The sequence below is a fragment of the Etheostoma cragini genome, chromosome 5 (genome assembly GCF_013103735.1).
Source record: "Etheostoma cragini isolate CJK2018 chromosome 5, CSU_Ecrag_1.0, whole genome shotgun sequence".
NCBI classification, from domain to species: domain Eukaryota; kingdom Metazoa; phylum Chordata; class Actinopteri; order Perciformes; family Percidae; genus Etheostoma; species Etheostoma cragini.
The window spans coordinates 27814367-27837231 of record NC_048411.1 but is presented as its reverse complement, the minus strand read 5'-3'; the positions used below and the strand labels follow the sequence as shown (position 1 = coordinate 27837231).

General features: G+C 40.5%; 1 long non-coding RNA gene across 1 annotated transcript; it reads left to right on the top strand.

The window, feature by feature from the left end:
- The first annotated feature begins 277 nt into the window (after positions 1 to 277).
- On the top strand, positions 278 to 22155 carry LOC117944434. The gene is made up of 4 exons (XR_004656575.1): positions 278 to 309; positions 16950 to 17019; positions 18253 to 18362; positions 21835 to 22155. It is a non-coding gene; the product is annotated as an uncharacterized LOC117944434 (long non-coding RNA).
- The last annotated feature ends 710 nt before the right edge of the window (positions 22156 to 22865 follow it).

Genomic DNA, 22865 nt, shown 5'->3' with positions numbered 1-22865 from the left:
CACTGTGAATATAGGCGGAGCGCTGTTAAAAAGTGGGCTGTATGTTACCTTGCATGGTGGCTGTCACAGGATCGTCTAGCTGTCATAATCTTGCTGCAGGTTTCTGTGAAACAAACAAAATCACATCAGATTTATGAATAACTCCAGAGCAATATTTCGTCAGAGAGAGAGAGAGAGAGAGAGAGAGATCCCCAATTGAAGCCTTGAACAAACTGCTCTTCATCATCTTCCTTCATGTTTCTTTTCTTCTTCAAAAGTTTGTTTTTCTTTCACATTGCAGAATCACCAGTTGAGACGTTGCCATTTGAGGTAAGTGTTATTTTTTTTAAATCATTGTATTTTCTGACTGAAGCATTGCTGACTGAATTAAATGTGTGAAAGTCAAAGAATGATTGAGTAAAATCATTTGCATACCAATTTCATGGTACATACAGTATTTTAACAATATTTTAGTATTTAGTAGCTGTTTGATTGCCATACCATTCATAATTGCAACCACAACGGACATTGTTAGCAACCACATGGAACTCTTTCTGCTTGTATTCAAGATGGAGCCCATTTGGTGTGACTAGGGTCCATCGTTCCAGAGTGAACTTTCTGACCGTTTTTAGGGGTTATCTGGGTACTTTCAGTGCAATGTACATAGCAACCAACCAGTAACACTGTAGCAATCACTTAGCAACCACCTCAAACATCTGAGCAACCACTGGAAAGAAGTGGCAGTTACAGAAACCTTGACTGATACTGTGGCTGGGTCTCGTTCCACATACTGCCGTCAGTACACTGCTAATGTGCACTGACCACTTACTGCCGTAGTGCCCACTTTCGATGGTTAGTATTGTCCCAAAAGGAACACGGTTGGCTCGGCTTTCCGCCTCTCGAAAACTGACAAAAATCTTTTAAACTGACTTTTGTCGCTCAAAAGAATATCCAGAAACTATTTTTGGGGGGCTTTTCCACCTTAATGCAAGAAGTAGCCACAGGTCAGATTCAAACCCTGGACCTCTGCGTCGAGCCATAAACTTATCGATACATGTGCGCCTGCTCTACCACGGATCCTTCCTGGCCACACGTGGCCTATTTCTCACTGAAAATGTTCTAAAAAAAACCTTTGTTAAACTATTTTTCGTAAAATACAAGATCTTAATCCAAACCATGATGCTCTGTTTTGAAATCTGTGAGAAGCCAAACCCATGTGACGCGTTTGTCCAATCAGCTGCTGGTCCATGGTCCTGGTCCCTCCCATCTCCACCGTGCATTCAAGATGGAGACTATTCGGTGCGAGTAGGGTCCATCGTTACAGATGGAACTTTCTGACCGTTTTTTAGGGGGTTATCCGGGTACTTTCAGTGCACTGACTTTTTGCGTTATCCACACTATGTACTTAAAAATGTGTGTTTGAAGTCTGCAAGTAGGCTGTTTGAGACACAGCCTATATGTACCACGTTTTAAGTGTTAAAGGGGAACTATGCAGTTTTTTATTTATTTTTTTAACTTAATTTACCTTAACTGAATAGCTTCGGAATCATTGAAAGCCTCACAAAGTATTGCGTAATATCAGGTCTTGCGATACACATTGCTTCATGGTTTTTCAATCTATTGTGTTGTTGAATTCAAAATGTTTCTTCACATTACTCAGATTGTTTGGAATCATGATTATCCGTTCTTCGTGGCCTCTAAGTTTCCTCTGTTTTGCTTTAAAGAAGACAATACAGATGGTTTTATTTACTAAGGGCAACAAGGAGAGCTTTATAATGTTACAGTGCATTTTGCAGATGCCCCCTGCTGGATAACAGGAGTTTTCTTCAGTTGTGAATTTGGGCATCAAGATTGAATTTTACATTTTTTCCCCATGAACTTTGAATAAACAGTCTATAACAGTCATCGTAGCCGTTGCTCTAATGCTGTAGTTCCATTTCTCAATATGACTTTCCCTTACACAATATACAAGATATACTGTGCTAGTCCTGTCTTTAAGGTTAAGAATAATGTAGGTAAACCTGCATCCTTAACCTCCCACTATCATTTAAACCAAAGAGTGATGGTGCCTCCACTTTTCCAGCTTCACCTCCACCTCTAAAATTTTCACTCTGACTCCAGAATAATGCATCTGCATTTGTTTTCCTTGCTCACTCTAACCTCTCGCTCTCACATGACTGCAGAATAATGGAGATGTATTTATTTTTACACCTTCCGTCGCCCCCCGTCGCTATCAATCTGGCTTGAGAATAATGTAGGCACATCTGTTCTGCTCACCCTCCTAACCCCTCAATTTCCCCGCCACTTCAGGATAATGTAGGTGCATCTATTATCTCCACTCACACCAGCGCGGCTGTCTCAGACCTGTTTTTAGAATAATGTAGTCGCATTTACAACCACAGCCAGCCCACCTACCCCCCCGACCCCCACCCCCCCAACCTCCCAACCTCTCACACTATCAAGGCAAAGTTGGGAAATAAAACATATTTTCTCTATTTTAAGCTTTAAAATCATGCAGAAAAATTTGTTAGGGCGCCAAATCATGCAGACACTCTTAGGTTTCCATATTCTCTCCATCAGCTGCTTTAACTTTCTCCTCTATTCTCTGGAGACACAAACACAGACGAGGTGCAGGGAGGGAAGAGAATGGAACAAAAAGCACTCTGTAGTAGATAAGAGTGTTGTTGCAGCGTAACCCCCGGCTTTTATTTATCATATCTCCAAATGGCGGTGTAGCTGTTGTGCTGTGGTCAGGATACAGTGACCTTAGTTGATCAACTACCCCCTCGGCAGCCTGATAAGAGGGCTAATATAACAGCGAGCGAGGGGATGAGGTTGTACTGTAATTATTTCTGCGCTGTCAGAGGGGGAACGGGCCGCAGTCCCCCCTGCCGATTCAAATCTGAGGGGAAACTAAAAAGAGGAGTAGGAGGAAGAAGGGCCGCAACAACAACAACAACAACAACGCCAACGTCAGTGAGACAAATCTCAGCCAGCCGCTGCGACACGCCTGAAATTGGACCAGTTTGTCATGCACAAGGCAGACACACACACACACACACACACACACACACACACACAAACACCTTAAGTCAAACTTTACTGGTTACACAATAACACAAAATACTAAGACAGATATGTAAAAAACGCTCGGAACATGCACCGTATCATGCCTATACTGTACGCTGACTGACATACAAACATACCGTGAACAGATTACTTTTAACTTAAAATCACCAAATTGTGTCACTCACACTTGGGCTCACCCAAACAAAATGTAGCTCAATTAGGACCGCAAAGTAAAAAAATAAACTTTCAGTGTACCAGTATGGTCAAAAGATTGACAAAGATTTGTGGAGTGGTTGTGAATTTTAAATTGCTCAACTGAAGTGTGTGTCTGTGGAACAAGACAAAAACATACTTCTAAGGGCGAGTCCTTAAGGGAGGGACCTTTAACTTTGGAAACTGTTTGGGGGCGGTTTAGATCCCTTTTGCCACTCCAGGCCCGAGAACCATGTAGATGTCCTCGTACCAGGACTGTTTTAAAGCATGTAAAATGTCACGCAAAATGTCAAGCAGATTGGATAATGCACAGTACATTCAAGCAACAACAACTTCCTGTTTCGTGACATAACATCAGATTTGCCATGCTGCCACAGCTACACCCTTCAACAAAAATACCACAATCTTAAAAATGAAGCATCCTCAAGGTCTTCAGGCTTTTTTTGAACCCTTTTGACATGGAACTGGTCATCTCACTAGGTAGAGGACATCTAATGGCAACGACCGTAACTTCTTGTTGTTAGTAGGAGGCGCTATGACGATACCTCCATATTGGTATGTTAATGTCCTCATGCCAGGTCCCTGAACAGTGCAGTTAAAATCCAGATTTGAACCATGTTGAAGCAATAAACTATGTTTCACCATAGGTCTGTTGTGCATGCCCTGTATAGACCATCACAAGCTGCAGTTGTTCAGGAATTATCAACTGCCTCGGCACTTGAGCTCTCCACCGATGGATGAACCTGTAGGGCTACTGAGAACTAACAGTGACGGCCCACTACATCACTCCCAAGTGGTAAATGAAAATTCCGGCCCTGCAAACTCGCCCTGTTTAAGAAGTACAAGAATACAAGCACAAATCTGGCAGAGAAACTAAAGGAGGAAGTATCAGAGTGGAAATTGAAGAAGCCAGGGACAAGTATTGCAGTCACAACTGACAAAAAACACTGTCGTTGCTCTCCGTGAAGCTGGACCGGGTCCACATGTGCACACTAATAATTTAGCATCACAGAAACCGCTTTGAGACAAGTTCCCCTGACTTCACCACAGAACAACTACCTCACACATGTTGGACAGCAAGCAGGTGATGCTGAACGAACCAAAACACACCCGTAGTCATGCCTTCCTCACTCGCTGGAACTTCAGTTACAACATGATGGAGCAAGCAATGTGGAGAACGCGCACAAGAACCAAGGAATTGTTCTCGTGTCTGACCAGGAAGTAACGAGATCCTTAAACATCAGATAACTCTTGAAACAGCAATGAAACTATGCCGTCTGTTTCTACCTCTAAAAACCATGATCCTGAAATCTACGGAACCAATGATGGAGACTTCCCTGGATTGCAACGCACATGTGTGTTGGAAGACTCCTGAGTCAAAGTATTCTTATACCGGCTCCTGACTAGTCCCAGCTTACTTAGCCGGGGGCAGAAATCAAACTTAATAGTCAAGGCTGACTTTGCTTGAAGTGAAATTGAATTTATTTTAGTGAAAATATGCTGCACTTGTCTTAATGGACCATTTTTATTTTGTACATAAGAGTGTAAAGTAAAGAGTCTTTCAACGGTTACATTGTTTTGAAATGACAAAATCTTTCATTTCTGCTGTTTTGAAACCACACCAAGCCGTGACCCCAGAACAGAGGAGCATATTGGACCATGGATGTGGTGTAGTCTAATGTGTAGTTGTGGGTATACTGTGCTATATATTAGCCAGAATCTGGGGATGGGGGTCTAGGTCTCCCCCCCCCCCCCCCCCCCCCCCCCCCCCCCCCCCCCCCCCCCCGGGACGTTTTGCACAATGACTTAATTTCCTCTAATAGGATACACTTTTATGGACCAATTTATGGTGGAAATACCTTTTATTTAGCCTATGTGAAGAAGAAAACGATGTGTATATCAAAAACAATGGGAAGTATGTTGTTGTAGGTCATTGGGCATTTTTAAGTGATTATATGGAAATTCTGGAGCTTTCTTAGTGGGTCTATAACATATACCGGCCTATCACGTTGACTACACCACTGATTACACCCCTAATATCCCCACATTTAAAAAAAAGAATGAGGTCTTCTTAAAGTGCTCACATTATGCTTTTTGGCTTTTCCCCTTACATTTATTGTCTTTTTTTGTGCACGTAATAGGTTTACAAAGTGAAAAAGCCCAAAGTCCATCCCATATGGCACATACCATCTTCAACAGAAAACACTGTTCACAAACTGCTCCAAACAGCTCTCCTGTAGTCCAGCCTTTACTTCTGTGACAAACGTGCATCACTTTGCACGTTATAATGCTCGCCTAGCTGCTAGCGTGGCACACAACTGACAAGCTTGCAGTACTTATTGTGCATGGGCAACTCCCAACGAAGAATGAAGTGAGATGTCTCACTCTGTAGCTAAAACAGAGGGCTCAACACACAGGGTGAAAGAGGAGCTGCAGCAATGTAAAGTACAACAAAAATGTAGTGTTTTCTAAAAGTTAAACCACATACACCTATTTTGGTAAAACCTCTAAATACAACTATGAACCTGAAAATTAGCATTATATGAGTACTTTAATTTTTCATTGTCCGTCCTCAGGTCTTTACTCTCGTTGGACTCTCATGTTGGTCTTTCTCTCTTCCTCAGTCTTTTTCTCTCACCCTTTGTCTATCTCTGATCTGTGTCTTTTTTTTTGAAAATGTTAATCAGCTTAAGTATTGTTGCTTCAGCATCAGTGCCACAACTCTACTTTTGTCATTTTTCTTGTCCACAGCTCAAACCTCCTGTCATATTTTTTTTTCTTTTTCCAATTGATGCATCCGAAACGCACCCGTTCACACTTAACTCCCTAAACATCTGCTGGGTAATTTATGATCGACTTCTGCAGTTTTTAAAACCATCTGGAAGACCTGAATTCATTCCAAGTTAGTTTAACCTTGAAAACATCAAACAAGTAACCCAAAGCTGCTTTGTAGCTTCTGCAGCATATAATTGTTAAGAAAAAAAAGTCAATTGTGGCTTTTATTGTGAAGCCGGGAGGATGTATGGGCCGGCGTTGTCACGGTGATAGATGACATGATCCCCAGGTTTCCTGATTTCGCAAATTTCTATGAAATGTGTCCTGAGTTCACGAAGGCGAGGAGATAAGGGGCTGGAAGAGGCCCGTCGGCCAATAGGATTCATCCATTTCTGTCTCTTATCTGCTGATAGAGGAGGACCCTCTCTTTCTCCTCTCCTTTCTCCTCCTTCCCTCTTCTTTTTTTCCAGCTCCTTTCCTTTGCTTCTTCATCACCATCCTTTACCTCTTGTCTCCTTTTTAATTCTTTCTCTCTTCTTTCATCTTCCTCCTTTTTGTCTCCTCTCTTCATCTCCTCTGTGTTGTTACAGATCTTTTTTTTCTGCTCCTCTTTGTGTTCTTTAACTCATTCCTCCTCGCCATACCTTCTTTTCCTACACTTTTTAAAATCTTCTTCTACTTGAATCTTTTTCTCTCCTCCTTATTCTCTCCTTTCCATCTTGACATCACTTTCCTATCCCTCTTGTTTCCTTTTCACTTCTCTGCTTCTCATCTCCTACTTTAAGTTTCTTTTTGTATACATAGATTTGTAGTAAAAACATAACAATTTAAGACTACAGATCAAATTAGGAGCCTGCCAGCTGGTCACGTGACACTGGGTGGTCATGTGACACCGAGCAGCAGTTGCTAGTTGTTTAAGCTGCTACAGAGCTTTGTGAAGCCATCCCAACTCGTCCTATCAGCAGCAGTTGGTACATGTGTTGAGCCGTAAATGGGTGACTTTGAGCCGGGTATAGAGCACCATAGTGCCTCTTATTTCGGCAGAGATTACGGTTAAATTAAGTCCACAAAATGTGAGCAGTTTTCCTCGACAAAAGTTAAGATTAGGCACCAAAATAACTAAGAGGGTTAAGATTAGGAAAATCTAAATAAATACACTCCTAAGGAACACTATTACCTGGATAAAAATGTAAATATAGTTACCCCTGGGAAGCGTACTTCAGCTTAAAAAACGGCTTCCAAGTGTGTGTCTCTGGCTTGAAAGTCCTGTCGTTTAACACCCACCCGACCTCCCCGCCAACCGTGCTCCCATACATTGGACGTCAACGTCTTGAATGCAGCAAATCAAAACGTGGAATGCTAACAGATTACGGTGCCTAACTCTTCGTAGCTTTTTGAATGAATGCTTCATGAGAACAGGCTGAGTGTTATGTAGAGTATGTGGTATAAGTACTATTACTTAAGTAAAGGATCTTTATACTTCTTTGCGCTGAATAGACTGCAAAGATCCATGTTAGTAAAAGTAGTCGTTTTGTGTAAACTTAACCGTAGTCGCCGCATGACGGCCCCCTTTTGACGGCTAAACTTAACCGCAACGGCCGCTGTACTTCACGGCCTTGTGACCAGACGGCTACATTTTGTCACGTGATCGGTCTACAGTCGCCATAGAGAGAACAACATGTACAACACAGAAGGCAGTAGATTGGAATCTGTAGATAGAATCAGGCATATCCATAAAAGTTATTTGTAGCATGATAATTAATGTTGAATAAATGCTCAGATATTGTAGGTATTGTAGAAGCCGCAGTGATTCTAGATAATTGAAGTATTTCCTCAGTGTGTTGGCAGAGCTCAGCACTAATTCACTCTGTGTGTTTTACACAAGCGGTTTCCAAGTGTGTGTCTCTACAATCCTCCGAGGCGCTCCGCAGCTTCCGGTAAAACTGCCAGCGCTGCCGTTCCTCCGGCTGAGACACTTGATCTTCTTTAAGACTCTTCAACCCTTTTTTTCTGTCTTTTTGTTTTTTTTAACACCCCTTAAAACAACATTGATTGTTTCCCAGAATGACTTTCTGTCGCCGTGGTAATGATTATGCAGATGTGGCACAACCTTTCCGTTTGACGGGCGGTTCCCACGGGGGAGGCGGTGACACGGCGGCTGCTGCCACGCCGACAGGCGACCGACATGCCCCCTCCACCCCACCCAACTCCTTGTGCTTAGTCTGGCCTTTTCCTGGATGGTGGAGGAGGAGATGATGGAGGAGCGGGTCTGTTCAGATCAACACTGGAGCTCTGGTCTTAAAATGAATGATTCTCCTATGATAACTCACCTGAAAGGCTCTGCAGCATCATAATCCCAGTAACAAAATGACAAAACTTTAGACCTAAAAACTTAGTTGAAATTTGCCTGGGTATAAAGTGCATACATACAAAAACCAACACACATATAAAACAGTAGTGAAAATGAACAATAAATACAGAAAAGAAAAATATATACATACAAAATAACTGTTGAAGAAGAATAAAGAGGCTGAATGGGTTGAATGCAGATGTTCCAAAAAATATAAAGTATATTCAGTGTTAAGGCCAGGATAAACTCTAATGAAAGTATTATGGTTTACAACAAGTTCTTTTCATGTGTAGCCTCATTATTAATATTATTTTCACTTTCAAAAGATTTGAAAGGTTGCCTTTTAAATCCCCAACTAAGTGAACATTTCACAGATCAAGACTTTAGAGATTATACAGATTAAAGGCTACGATGTTAATGTTGGTTCAGCTACCGAATTCACACATTCATACAGAATAACTAACCCATTCATCCTTTACTGTGGAATATTGTAACAATGTTTACACGAGTTATATAGTTACATCAGCATTTTACTTAACAGAACAAAAAGGTATTAAAACTATACACATGACGTCCAAAACATTAAATATATGACAATTTGATCAGGAAAAAGGCAAATAATTCTTACTGCAAAGCCACATGTTAATACTTATGTTGGATATGTCTTTTAACGGGCCTATAATCTTTTCTTTAAAATAAACAAAAATTAGATTCTTGCCATGTAAAATCAGAACATTCCAGTGTGATAAGAACTGGAAAGCTAACAAAAAATTACCTTCTCAATACTAATAATGAGATGATTTAAAATGATTTTCCTTTAAACTGTAATGCACTTAAAAGACAATTTGAATTCATAAAAAAAGGAAATATATTCCGCAAAGTTTAAAAGTACTTGATGAATGCAACTTCTTCTTTCCTCTCTTTACATTTCTGGGTCACCTTTAGAGACTCACTGTTAGTCTCATATTAAGTCACATTTCAGAACACTTGCAAACAATTTGAATCTCTTTATCCTACGGACTCGTCTCTTGAACGTGTACAGTGTGGGACACCTGATTCCTGTAAAAAGAAAAACTATTTGAGCATTTTGACATGAAGTAGATATCTTTGTACTGTGACCCAGTAAAACCTCCTTATGTCTCCTGGCTTCTCGCTGCTCTTCACTCCTCCAATGACAGGCCTGCACTGATTTATTCTCTCAGATGATTGGCCGTCTGCCGTCTCATTGACAGCAAACCTTCTCCGTCATATCTTCACTTTTCCTCTCCTCCTTCCTTCTTCTCTAAAACCTTTTTCCTTTCATATTAAGTTTTTTTTTTTTGCCCTCCGCCGTCTGCTCTGCCACTGGATTTTATCTGACAGGAAATATTCCAGGCGATGTGGTGTGGTTGTAGATCTTGGACCGTGGCAGACGCTATTGATCGGGCTGATTTGCATACATAAATCTATTGGCTATCTGACACTTGCCAATATTCTGGGCAGCAGGGAGTGGCGCTGCTGAGTTGGCCAGGTCACATTATCATTGGTGATGGAGCTTTGATGAAGTGTGACAGCGCTCCACAGCTGCTGACTGACTGGCTGAAAGACTGCACTGTAAAAAATATCACGGACCGAGTTTAACGGCAGCATGTGGCTTTTTAAGGATGTACTACATAAACACCTTAATAATAAAAGTATGCTTTAACTAAAGATTGTGGTACTGAAATCACATTTTAATATTCACATAGCAATCATTTTATCGTTAATTGTTAATGACAACACATGTGAGACATTTTTTAGTAAGGTTTTTTAGCCACGCTAGCAGCAGTGTGGCTCCATGCATAACAAAATCAGTTGGTTGGTCAACTTTGGTCTACATTTAATTTTAAATTTAATTTAGAGGATGAACCCCTTGAGCAGCCATGTCTCCTAAAAAATGTACCCTACCCTAACTAAACTGAATTCCCGTTTATAAGTCCTCCCAATGGTGTAATTTTGGTATGAGAAGTGGTGGGGAGGGGTGGAGGGGTGGAGGGGGTGGAGGGGGTGGGGGCAAAACAGGGGTCTGGGGGTCCACCGCCAAAAAAAGTTTTTGATTTGAACCCCATTTCCTACATACATTTACAGGGACTAATATGATACAAAATCCAGGCAATACTGAAGGTGATCATAATGAGAAATGATAATACTAAACTGTATGAGAAAAAGATGTCTTACTTTCTTTATTGTTTAACACAAGGGCCGATTCCTGAGACTTATAAATGAAATTGTGTCAAATGAATTTGAAAGTGTGTGTGTGTGTTCAAAGAACAGAATTGAAATTACGTCGTAGAGTCCTCGTACCAGTGACAGCCGTAAAGTCTATATATAGTGTTGTAGTGCATATACTGTATGTATGCACTACAAAACTAAGCTAATAAAATAATAGTAATATCAGATTCATATATCATCATGTTTTGATGTCATGTGAAAGGCACAGTGAATACATAATCTCACCTTTATTTGTGGATGGTTATTATCATGGCTACTTATTAGATCATCAATACTGTTCAGGCTGTTGTTTTTTACAAATAGGTCAGTATGTATTTGCTAACACAGTAGGATTCCTGTTAATGTATATTTTCCTACATATTTTAAATTTAAGGGAAAAAATAATAATTTGGTGGCCCCCATGCAGTGATTCTAATGACTTCTAAGGGGTCGCGGACCCCTTGTTGAAGCTCTCTGGTATGAAGAACACACATAGAAAAGAACAAACAGCTACATAGCTGACTGGCTGACTCGTTTTGATTGTCTGTCCAGACATAGTCAGACCAGAGGAAATAGTTGTTTTAATTCAGTCTTTCAAGTGGCCTCTTTTGAATCAGAGATCAATAAATAAGTGAGAATACTTTTTTGAAATTCAAGAGGCAGAATCTGACGTGCTTCCGTACCTGGCGGTGAGCCTAGAAGCTTACAAACTCCAACCTGACTTTAGGACAAATTGGGTTGTTTTCACAAGCAAAAACACAAATCTGCTCAGTTTGAGCTCTACTGTGGAGCTGCAGAGAAACAGAAATACAGTTGAAGGTATGTTTCTCTTTCTTCTTAATGGTTATTCTGATTTGGGACTCTCATTTAAAGAAAATTTAACAATACATAGATTGGGATCAATAAACCAATTCAATGATCAAAAATCCAATATCATTGATGCAAAGTGAAAATATTGATACATTTCATCTTTAAGATGAACCTTCATTTTAAATGTCCCACTATTTATTTGTATTGTTAAAGAGAATTTAAATGTCTGGGAGAGCAGAGTCATGCAATTGTCATATCATTTTTTTAATTTTCTTTATGGGAGTTGATATAAATGGAAGTGATTGTGTTAAATGGGCTCTTGATAGCCTCTCGATCAAATCGATCGCCCCTGAATCGAATCAAAATTAAACAGCGGCAGACTTTGTGATATCAGCAAATATTGTGTCATTGTCTAAACAGAATCAATATTATGTTGTTTTGTGATAAAACTCAAATTACACCCTTGTTAGCTAATACACGTATTCGCACAAATACTATTACAAATCCCCAAAAGTGTTAAAACTTTGTGGTCTTTGCTGTCCTGAATCTTGATGGGAGACTCCTGAGGTTCACCTACAATCTTAAGATCGATGGTCCCATGACAGATGAAGGCAGCCAAAGACTTCTGCAGCCTTCCTTAAAGACTTCCTCAAACCTTCATCCACAGGTAAGGGTCCTTTCAGTAGCCTACGTTGTCATGGGGGTAGCTTGGTTGGGATTTCCACAGCCAATGGGGATGTTATAAATTTGGTGACTCAGTTGAAAACGTTTCTAACGATCTTTACAGGCTGGGAATGTTTAAAATAAAATGTGATATGATATTGGTACCCTTAGAATATTTCCTTCCATACCTGTAAGGTGAATGGAAGCATCACGCTGAACTGCCAACTCCGTCTGTATGGGATGTAGCTGCTGCTGCTGTGGTGGTGGAGCCATGGTACATTCATCTACAGTGTGTGCAGTGATTGGCTGTGAGCAAAACCATACAAACCATTTCTTACTAGATCTGAGTACAAATACTACTCTCGATACTACTCAATACTGGGTTATTTTGCTGCCCTAATGGCATTGAGTACAGACATACAGCTCTAATTCTTTACCACCTAATTTATTTTAACATATTTTGTGGCTCTTAAAATGCAAAATTTGAATGGTTCATTCTCTGCAGAGCAGGAACGTAGCCTGGAAATTTCATGAAGACGTTTCGGCTAATTGTGGTAAAACTGTCACCAACAAACAGACCTTTTTAAACCTCTTTAAACCAAGTAATGTCTACCTGTTTCCCCTCCGTCATGCTTGTAGGTGTCAGCAGGATGTTTCCATGTTTTATTTGACTAAAGTTCAAAGATGTCTGCAAACAGTAACACTTTTGTTGGGTCGGACCCCCAGGTTGGTAACCACTAACCAAAGCACACAGATCAGTACTGCGTGTGATGAATGTGACTTTATCAACAGTACGCAAAAATACATTTTAGTTCAAGGTTTATGTTTTGTGAGTGTGTATTGCAGTATGTCTGCACTCATGTGTTTCTGCAGCTGTTTGTGTGTGTGTGTGTGTGTGTGTGTGTGTGTGTGTGTGTGTGTGTGTTTGTGTGTGTGTGTGGCTGTGTGTGTACGTGAGTGTGCACAAGCATGCATGCGTGTGTGTAGCATTGCAGCCTCCAGTTTCTTTGTTTCTGTCGGAGGAAAAGGTCAAAGCAGCAGAGAGAATTAATTGAAGAGTGAGAGAGCACAGCTGGCTCTGTCAGACCAACCAAGCGTGTGTGTGTGTGTGTGCGCTTTTGTGTGTGTGTGTGTGTGTACAGGGTTCCTATTCAGACACATAAAACTTAGAGTCCATAATGAACTTGCATCTGTTTTCCTTGTATGCGTTTCTTGCTTCAGTCATATCTCTGTGTGTATTTTTTTTGCTGGATGTGTCTGTGTGTATGAGAGTAATAACTAAATATAATTTTTTGTATTTAAAAATAATCTATGCATTATGTTTTCTGCATATACCTGCATATCACGTATGCTGACATATGATGCCAGATGTGCTTCACACATCATGTGTAAATGTTTGGTATTTGAAGTTAATAATAGTGGTGGATGGGTCAAATCAACACAGAACACGATGGAGGCCGCAGTTTGTGTCCCCTTTGAAATAAAAGCAATCAGACGGTTTGTATTTAATGTTATGGTTGTTACTTTAAATAGCGAGATCTGATTAACCTCTAAAATATGATACATTTGTGGACTGAAAAAAATATTTGTTAAACCCTAATTAGTTATTATAATCAAATAACAACTTTCATTTATATCATATAACTTATACATCTCAACTAGCACCCTAAGTACATGCTAATAACGATAACAATTTAACTTTGCAGGTACTTTTTTTACTTATAGGTAAAACTTTGAATGCAGGATTTTACAACGATTACCACTTTCATTGAAGTAAAAGATCTCAGTACTTTGTTCACCACGGGTGTGTCTGTGTACTCCTTTTGCTTTTTACAAGACTTTTTGTGTACACTTGTGTGTACAGTATACACTGCATGTGTGTGTGTGTGTTTATGTATATGTACTGTTGATTGAATGTGTACTTGTGTGTGTGTGTGTGCTTTTTAGAGGACTTTGTGTGTATACTCTGCATGTGTGTGTTAATGTGTACGTGCTCTTGATTGAATGTGTACGTGTGTGTGTGCGTGTGCGTGCGCTCCCTCATTACCTGGCAGTGTTCCCGGTGTTGTGTCGTCGTGGGAACGCACCGTGACAACCTGCTGCTTTGGTATGCAGGAGAACCGAACTGATGGCGGAGCAGAGTTAATAGCTCTTCTGTGGCGAAGCTCGGATCCTTCAACACATCACCAACTCCCCCTCCACACCCTGATACAAACACAGAGTGGCACAATTTAATGAAGTTCTGTTCTTTAAAGCAAGTGGCGGTTTGCAGGGGTGGAGAGGAGGAGGGATGGAGGGATGGAGGGGAGGTATGAGAACCTCTCTGCTCCTTCAGCTCATCTGTTTCTTTGAATAGTTTCCACGAGCCGATCGATGCTCCGGTTTTCTCCTGGCCTTTCAGCGCTGTCAGCCGTCATTGAGGAATGCAAATTCACGTCAGAAACTGGTCTGACACTTTTCCTGTCGGGGGGCCCGGCGCTAGAAAACGCCGCGGCTCAGCAATAAACGAGGTGAAGGCCTTGTTTCTCAGAAGGCCAACAGAGAGAAAGAGAGACCTTTTCCATCAAAGTTTTCTCCCTCCGTCCTGACAGGATGAGGATGTGAAAGGACACTCGGTAAAGTTCATCTCTCTCCAGATGGAGAGGCAGCAAAGTCAGAAAAAAAGGAATAAGTTCTCTGATAGTTGAAGCGAGAAATAATGGTGACGCTGCTGTACTAGAACCAGAATACTATGAAAGTTAACAGATGACAAAACTGAACTCTTAGATTTTCCTTCAGATGTTTGGAAGTTCAGAGCACGTGAGAACGTGTAAAGATTTTACAGACATGTCTTGTCAGTACACACACACACACATCAGGTCATGGTCATACCTATTACACAGTTATGTCTAAAAATCCAAAGGACCGTTGTGATGTCACTTCCAGGCAGGATCCAACATTTTGATGCTTCACTTCCAGCTCAAATCAATGCATTCTTCTCAGGCTCAATTTGAGTGTAAAGACAATAAACTTCCAAAACTGAGAGTGAGTTTAAGGATATCAAATGAAGAAAATATCACAGCTCACCTAAATAAGTAGGAACACTTCCCGTTTGGCTCCTGAAAACTTTAACATTGCTCTGTAAACGTTATTTTTTATAAATGTATTTATTGTTCTCACTCATCCATCCATCATTCATCTGGCCGGCCTTTTTTTTTTTTTAAGTGTTGCTCTCTAATTAAGCCCTGCTCTTGTCATGTAAATTTACTGTTGATAATGTTTCTTCCTCATGCAAACTCAACATTCCTCCTTACGTTTCATGTTAAAAGTCTCCGGCGGTTCAGGGGACTTGAACACTTACTGTTACACCACTGGTTTCCTCCTTGTTACCTGACTGAAGTTGACTTTACAGTGCAGACTGACCATGCTTGACTTTGTCAATACATGTAACTGCTGAATGGGGAAAATCTCTCTGTGCTCATCTTAAATCTTAGATTAATACGTGGATGGACCTGCACGATACACAACATCAAAACTATTTTGAAGCCAATTACAGCCCAATATGCAACTTATAAATGTGCCGCGGAAACGGTGCACAGACCCTGAAAATCCTGTGGACAGCAGTAATACTTTTTAAAAGATTCTGGATTGTCTCAATTGCAGGAGTAGGGGTTTAAAAAAAAATAAAAAGAGATAATTAAACACACGTTTTCACATAGCAGAGTATCAGGAGGGGATCCTAAAACATCTGCAGGAAGTATTGTGGTTTGTTAACAACGATTATTATAGGACGACAACGTAGAAATAATTTGGAATGAAGGAGTCCGATGGAGAACATGGATTCTGTAGAAGTTGAACATTCTGGGTTACTTGCTATAACCGTGATGTGCAGACATTGTACAAAGTGAGAATTGTAAATACAGAGCTTTACTCAAAAATGTTTTGGCAGCTTCGCTTTTATTTTTCATTTCGTGCGGCTGCTATACCCACACTGACCGCACTGCGTCAGACAGTTCTGCAGAGTAAAGAGAGAGAGTCAAAGACGAAATAAAAGAGAAAGACCTTTTCTAGAAAGTTTGGTCAGTCACCCCCTGACAGAATGAGAATGTGAATCGGCTCGCGGTAAAGTTCACCTCCGCCTGCTGCAGGATAAAACGGAGAAACAACAAATTAGGAAAAAAGTACAAAAGAGGAAAAAGAGAGTAAAGAAGACCTCACAGCTGAGGAAGGAGACATACTGTTGTAACTCGCCTCAAATAATCGCTGGATGATTGATTTTGTGACATTTAAAGGTGCTGTAGTTAGGATTGTGAAGATCCAGGATTTATCCAGGATCGACAACTTCTCAGTCCCTCCCGGCCGTTCTGCCAAAAGCCCGAACGGTCTCCTAAGCCGGAGGCTTACATCACCTGCTTTATGTAGTTCTCCTCGAACACAGGGTCATTTTCAGCAAATATGACAGAAAGTTTTATAGTTTTATAATTCTTACGAGTCTTACCTACTGAATCTTTAAGTGCTTCCAGACTCAGCTCAAGCTTTACATGTTAACACTTTCTAATTTTTATTGAGAGAACCATTGGGAGGTGGAGGCAGTGGCGTAGTCTACGTGATATGCAGGTATATGCAGAATACCCACTAAGAAAGCTCCAGAATTTCCATATACCTACTTAAAAATGCACCTGGACACCTAACAACATACTTTCCATTACATGTTTGGTATATTTTGAATTGTCATCTATGTTTTCCTTTGGCTAAATAAAGGTATTTCCACCGTAAAGTGGTGCAAAATAACGTGTATCAGAATGCGAGAAAGGAATTCTGTGACGCTTACGTATACCCGCTAAAATACATTAGATTAAACCACTGTAGTTCTTTTTCACAGGACCATTATTTCAGGAAGACCAATGAAACAACCACAGAAGTCAAACGTGTCCCTGATCCCAGTGTAGTCTGTGAGTAAAAGTTTAACCACAAATCACCAAATTCATATTCCTTCCCAGAGGTGAAAAAAGTGCTGCAATATTGTACTCAAGTAAAAGTACCAATACTTTGATGAAATGTTACTCAAGCTCAAGGACAAAATACCTATCGTAAAAATTACTCAAAAGAAATTGGTAGTTAATTTAAAATGTAGGCTACTTTGTAACACAGGAATTTCCCATTTTTTTGGGATCAATAAACATCTATGTATCTATCTATCTACTTTAAGAAAAAAGTTACTAAAAAAAACTGTAAACGGGGTGTAGTGATAATAGGACAAGGGGTCATAAATCCAACACTATTTTGTTTTTAATTAAAGAATAAATTTAAACAAACATACACATGTAATCATACACATGTAACAACATAACACATTTAAGACCATTAAAAAGATAGAATGTGCAATTTTAATTCAGACCATCTCATAAAACATTTTTCAAAAAAGCAATTGAAAGGGAAAGTACCATACATTGTTAGTACTGAGGGCCATGCTTCTTTGCTTCTTTTCTTCACCAACATAAAAAACTGTTATAATGCAAATCAAGGCCAAATCCTGTTTTTGACCCTAATGTCAATGTAACAGCCCAGACTGTAGCAGCTAGCTTCTACACCCCTAAGTAGCCCGAATGAGCTAATCACAGGTATGTGAATTAATGGAGCTAGTGTCCTACATGCGGAATTCATTTCCCCAAAAGGGCCACATGAGAAACAGCGACTGCTGTGGAGGGCAGGGACCAAGAGGCCAAGCTCAATTCTGCTCAATATTAATTTGATGTCAGGCGGCACATTCTCAAATGTTTCTTTTTTTCTCTGGGCGTATTAGCGCAGCAGAGTACACCTAACACTCTTTAATAAACTCCCCTTAAGAAAATGGCTTCCTGTTTTCGCCAATTTTGTGGGTTATTGCAAAGCTGGTCTTGACACTTGGTAAAAACAAGCCTTGTTTTGTTTTTAGCTTAACTAGCAAAGCTTCAGATGTCCATGTCCGCTCTGCATCAGTCAAGTTTTGTAGTGACAATTCAAATTATAATCCTTTAACACAACGACTAACACAACTTGAAAGATGCAAAATACTCAACCAAACCACTCAATACAGTAACGTGAGTAGATGTACTGTATTTTGTTACTTCCCACCCCTGTTCATTCCCTTTTTTGACCTCTTTCGTCTGTCTGCTTTTTCTTGTTCTGTGTCGAGAACATTTAAGGCTGCAGGGAAAACATTCTGGGTTGGAATAAGAAGCAATCACACAGCAGAAGGAGAGATCACAAATCCACCAAATAAGCAAATATGGAAAGAACGTGAGACTGACATTTGGTGAGTAACATTTCTTCTTTTAACAGACTCATTACTGCAGAACTTCTTGGGGGATACGATCGATTGCCACCTTAAAGCGCCCATATTCTGTTGTACATTCTGCATAACTGTTGTTGTGAATTAGCGCTATGTAAATAAAATTGAATTGAATAGAATTGAATTTTCTGCTCATTTTCAGGTTCACAATTGTATTTTGAGGTTGTACCAGAATGGGTTTACATGGTTTCATTTTCAAAAATCACTATATTTTAGTTGTACTGCATTTTGCTGCAGATCTTCTTTTCAAGCTGTGTGTTTTGGTCTTTGTTTTAGCTACAGAGTGAGGCATCTCACTTCTTTACTATCTTTGTTGGGAGTCGCACATTAGCAGTTGCTAAGAAATAACATCAGCTAGCTATTGTTTGTCCAGCTTTGATCAGTTCAAGGCAGGATTAGCTGGGGAATACCTGCAGAACAGTGACATGGAAGTAGTTCTTTTGTTGATCATGGTGAACTAGTGTGTGTTGGAGCATTTTTGCCATTGAGAACGTGTTTTGCCATTGAGAACGAGCTAGCATGCTAGCGCTAGCATGCTACGGTTAGCCAACTCGTCTCGTCTCGGCTAGTTACGTAGAAAGCCGTGGAGATTTTGAACAGCTCACCCGGAGACTGAAGGCAGAGGACATTCAGAAACCGTATCTCACTCAAAACAGCATGGATAGTTATTTTTCCAAGTTTGTATGTGTGTGTGGAAGCACCAGAGACACAAAATAACAAAAATCCCCGAAAAGTGATTTTTCATAATATGGGCCCTTTAAGATTACTCTGGATTTTCTTGGACTAAATTATTGTAGTTTAGATCGGTTCTGTAAATTGACTTCAAAACTTTAAAATGCAACTAGAAACTCAAAACAGCTCCTCCTTTCATCCTTTTCCTCTTCTTCACCTTTTTCAGTTTGTCTTCTTTAAACCCCATCATGCTCAACTCCGTCTTCCTTCTCTCCTCCCCGCCTTCTTTCCTCTGCCATCACTTTTTCTCCTCTCCCCCCAAATCCGCCCTGTCTTTTTCTTTCTTTCATCACCCATCCTCGTTTTATCAAACGAGCTGTAAAGAGCTTAAAATGTATAAATTATTTTGAGTTTTAACAGATCTTTCTGGATTGGGCTGCCAACAAAACGAGAACAGCTGAGGGTAGAAAAGTAATACGTCCCTCCAACTAATATCATGTTTTCCTAACAACTCACCTTGTCTCTTTCTCATCTCACTGTTTCTTCCTTCTTCCATTCTATTTCACCTTCTCTTCTTTCCTTCTTTCCTCTAGTCCCTTTTTCACTGTCTCTTCAATTGCCCCATTCTCTCCCTGCCTCCATCTTCCTTCTCTCCCCCTTTCCTCTGCTACCACCTTGTCTCCTCTCTCCCTAAATCATCCTTTTCTTTTCTCATCTCCCATCCTTGTTTTCTTTTCTCCCTTATGCCTTTCTCATCTCACCTCCTTTTCCTCAATCATAATTTTTCCTTTTCCTTCTTTCTCTACATTAGTCTCACCTTCTTTCCTTTCCTTCTCTCCCTTTTTGACTTTGTCTTCCGTGATTCTTCTCCTTTTTCCTTCTATCTCTTCTCCTCTGTAATCACCTTGTCTCCTCTTTCCCTAAATCATCCTTTTCTCATTTTACGTCTCTTACTTATTTTTGTTCTCCATTATCCCTTTCTCATATCACCTCCTCTTTCTTTTCCCCTTTCTGCTCTTTTCACCTATCCTTTTCCTTCTCTCCTCTTCTCTTATCTTCTCTCATCAGTTTCTGCTCTTACTCCGCACATCTTCATTTTCTCTTTTCTCATCTTTTCCTTCCTTCTCGAGTTCAGTCTCACCTTCTTGTGTCAATTCTTTTTCATCTCCTCTCATTTCCTCCAATCATCTCTTCCTCACCCCATTTATCCTTTTCTTTTCTCACCTCCTCTTCTGTCATAATTTTTTCTTCTACATCCCTAAATCATCCTTTTTTTTATCTCATCTCCTACCTTGTTTTCTTTTCTTCCTAATCCCTTCCCCCTTGTTTTCCACCTCTCTTTTCTCTCCTCCTGTTTTCACCTCCTCCTTTCTTCTCTCCACAACTTCTGCTCTTCCTCCTCTAATCGTCCTATTCTCTTTTCTCATCTTGTCCTTTCTTTCTCCCTTCTCTTCTTAAGTCCTCTTCTCTTATCAGATTGTCTCCTCTATTCCTCTCTATTCCTAAAACACCCTTCCTCTTTTCTCCCCTCAGCTTTTCTTTCCTTCTCTTCTCCAGTCTTCTTCTTTTAATGAATCCTCTTTCCCCCTCTCCTTTTCCCACCTACTCTCTCTGCTATCACCTTGTCTCCTCTCTCTCTCCTCCCTTCATCATGCTTTTGTTTTTTTCATCTCCCTACCTCCTCTCGCTTCTCATCTACTCTTCTCATCCTTCTCTCTTGCTCACACACACCTCCTCCTCTCAGTACTTCTCATTCCCTCCCCCCCCCCGGCCTTATTAAGATTTCAAAGATACAAATGGTGGCGGGCTGATTGCTTTCAGGGAATCTGCCTTTAATAATTACAGGTGGATAAGCTTGGGGTAACGTTGGAGGGCCAGAGACTAATGGAAAACTAGATTTTTTTCACTGAATTAGTACGAGGAGTGGAGGGGGGGGGGCATATATTGACAAGCCATCACAGCACCGTAGATCAAGAGAAGTGCTTCGGACTCGTTGGAGGAGGCGGTGGCAAACTGGCTCTGATGCTCCGTGGCATCTCCATACGCTTCTTTCAGCTAGTGCCGGGCTGCGAAGAGGCTTAAACGCACCTTCGTCTCCAGGACTATGGAGGGAGGAGGAGGAGGAGGAGGAGGAGGCGGAGGGTCGTTTAAAGGCTGTAGAGTTAACCTGTTTCTTCTGATGACTCCCTCCTCCTCCTCTTTTCGCGGAGGACCTGAATCAAAATGTAAATGCTGGAGCCTCCGAGGGAAGCAGGGCTCTGGGATTCTGCTAGTATTGATTATATGAAGTGAGTCGGAGTCGCTCTGTTCAACAACCAAATGTGTTTTCCCCCTGATGCTCTGTGACAGGAATTACCCAGAGTTCAGCTGGCTCTGTTGCTAAGGGCATTTCTGATTTAAGAGCGCACAGACTCACTTTGGCTTAAAAGTCAAGGACTCTTAACACTTTTCAGGATCCTAGTTGCCTTAAAAAAATAAGTACATGTTGTGTCTGATCCTTCCATCCAGACAAACCTGGATGGAAGGATCCAAGAGTTTGATCAGAAACTGTGATGTGTCCAAACCAAACGTCGTAATCCTGGAGAAAACTGGGGAAGACGACAGATAAATTACTGCCTGATTTGATTCAATATGATATACATATCTGAGACTGCAGATGCAACAAACAGATTCCCGTCGCTAATCGCTAACAAAAAATGACTTAATTCCACAAACAGCTGTGTGGCATTACTTGTGAGAACCGGCCGTGTTTTTACATTTTTAGAAACCACCGAGCTGAAGCCATGACCATGACCTCTGACCTCTGTGTGGGGGAGGGAAAGGAACAGAAGGATCTCTCTGCGGAGATCAATAAAGAAACATATCATTACAACAAAGCTTTAGTCAGATTCAAGCTCTGATACACAAAAGAAAAAGGTGTCGTAACTGAAACATCCGAGCAATAAAACAAACCAAACCTATTAATCATAACTCAGGTCACCAGTTGGTACTTTTCTTTATACGGTAATTTCACTTGATTCTCTGACAGTCGTTGCATTATTGAACTGAGCTTAATTGAACATCATCTGAAAATGTATGACATTTCCAACCAATTAAAGTGTCAGTGTTTTATTGTTACCTACAAGCTTTGTGTTAACCCCATCTCACTGTCATCAGCAAGATGTGTGCTCCTTTGTGATGAAAAGAGTGGCGCTTTTATTCAATAATTTTAATAAAAGGGACACTATTTTCAAACATTCACGCTCTGATTGCAGTAGGGCTGCAACTAACGATTTGCCAATTAATCTGTCGATTATTTTTGACATTAATCTTTTAGGTGTTTGGTCTCTAAAATTTCAAAAACTGGTAAAAAATGTCTAGTACTTCCCAAAGCTAAAAAATGTACTGTTTACTGTCACAGAGGTGAGAAGTAACTAGAAAAAATTTACATTTCAGAAGCTGGGGGGGGGGGGGGGGGGGGGGGGGGGGGGGGGGGGCGTGCTCTCCCAAAACTAAAATTTCAATTTGAATCCCATTTCCTGCATTTTTCCAAACATTTAGGGGCTATGGCGAAACAAAATCCAGGAAATAATAAAGTTGACCATAATGTTTCTCATAATGAATTCTCCCAGAAAGAATAGTAGCCTTCTAAACTATGTATTTAATGTTTAAAACAGGGGCCAAGCACAAAGACTTAAAATAAAATAATATCAAAAGAAAGTGGCGAGGACACAAGCTGGATTTTGAAAAGTGGGGAGGACATGTCCACCCTGTCCCCAGTGGGATTTCTGTGGTAGCTTTTTCTCATCAAAAAAA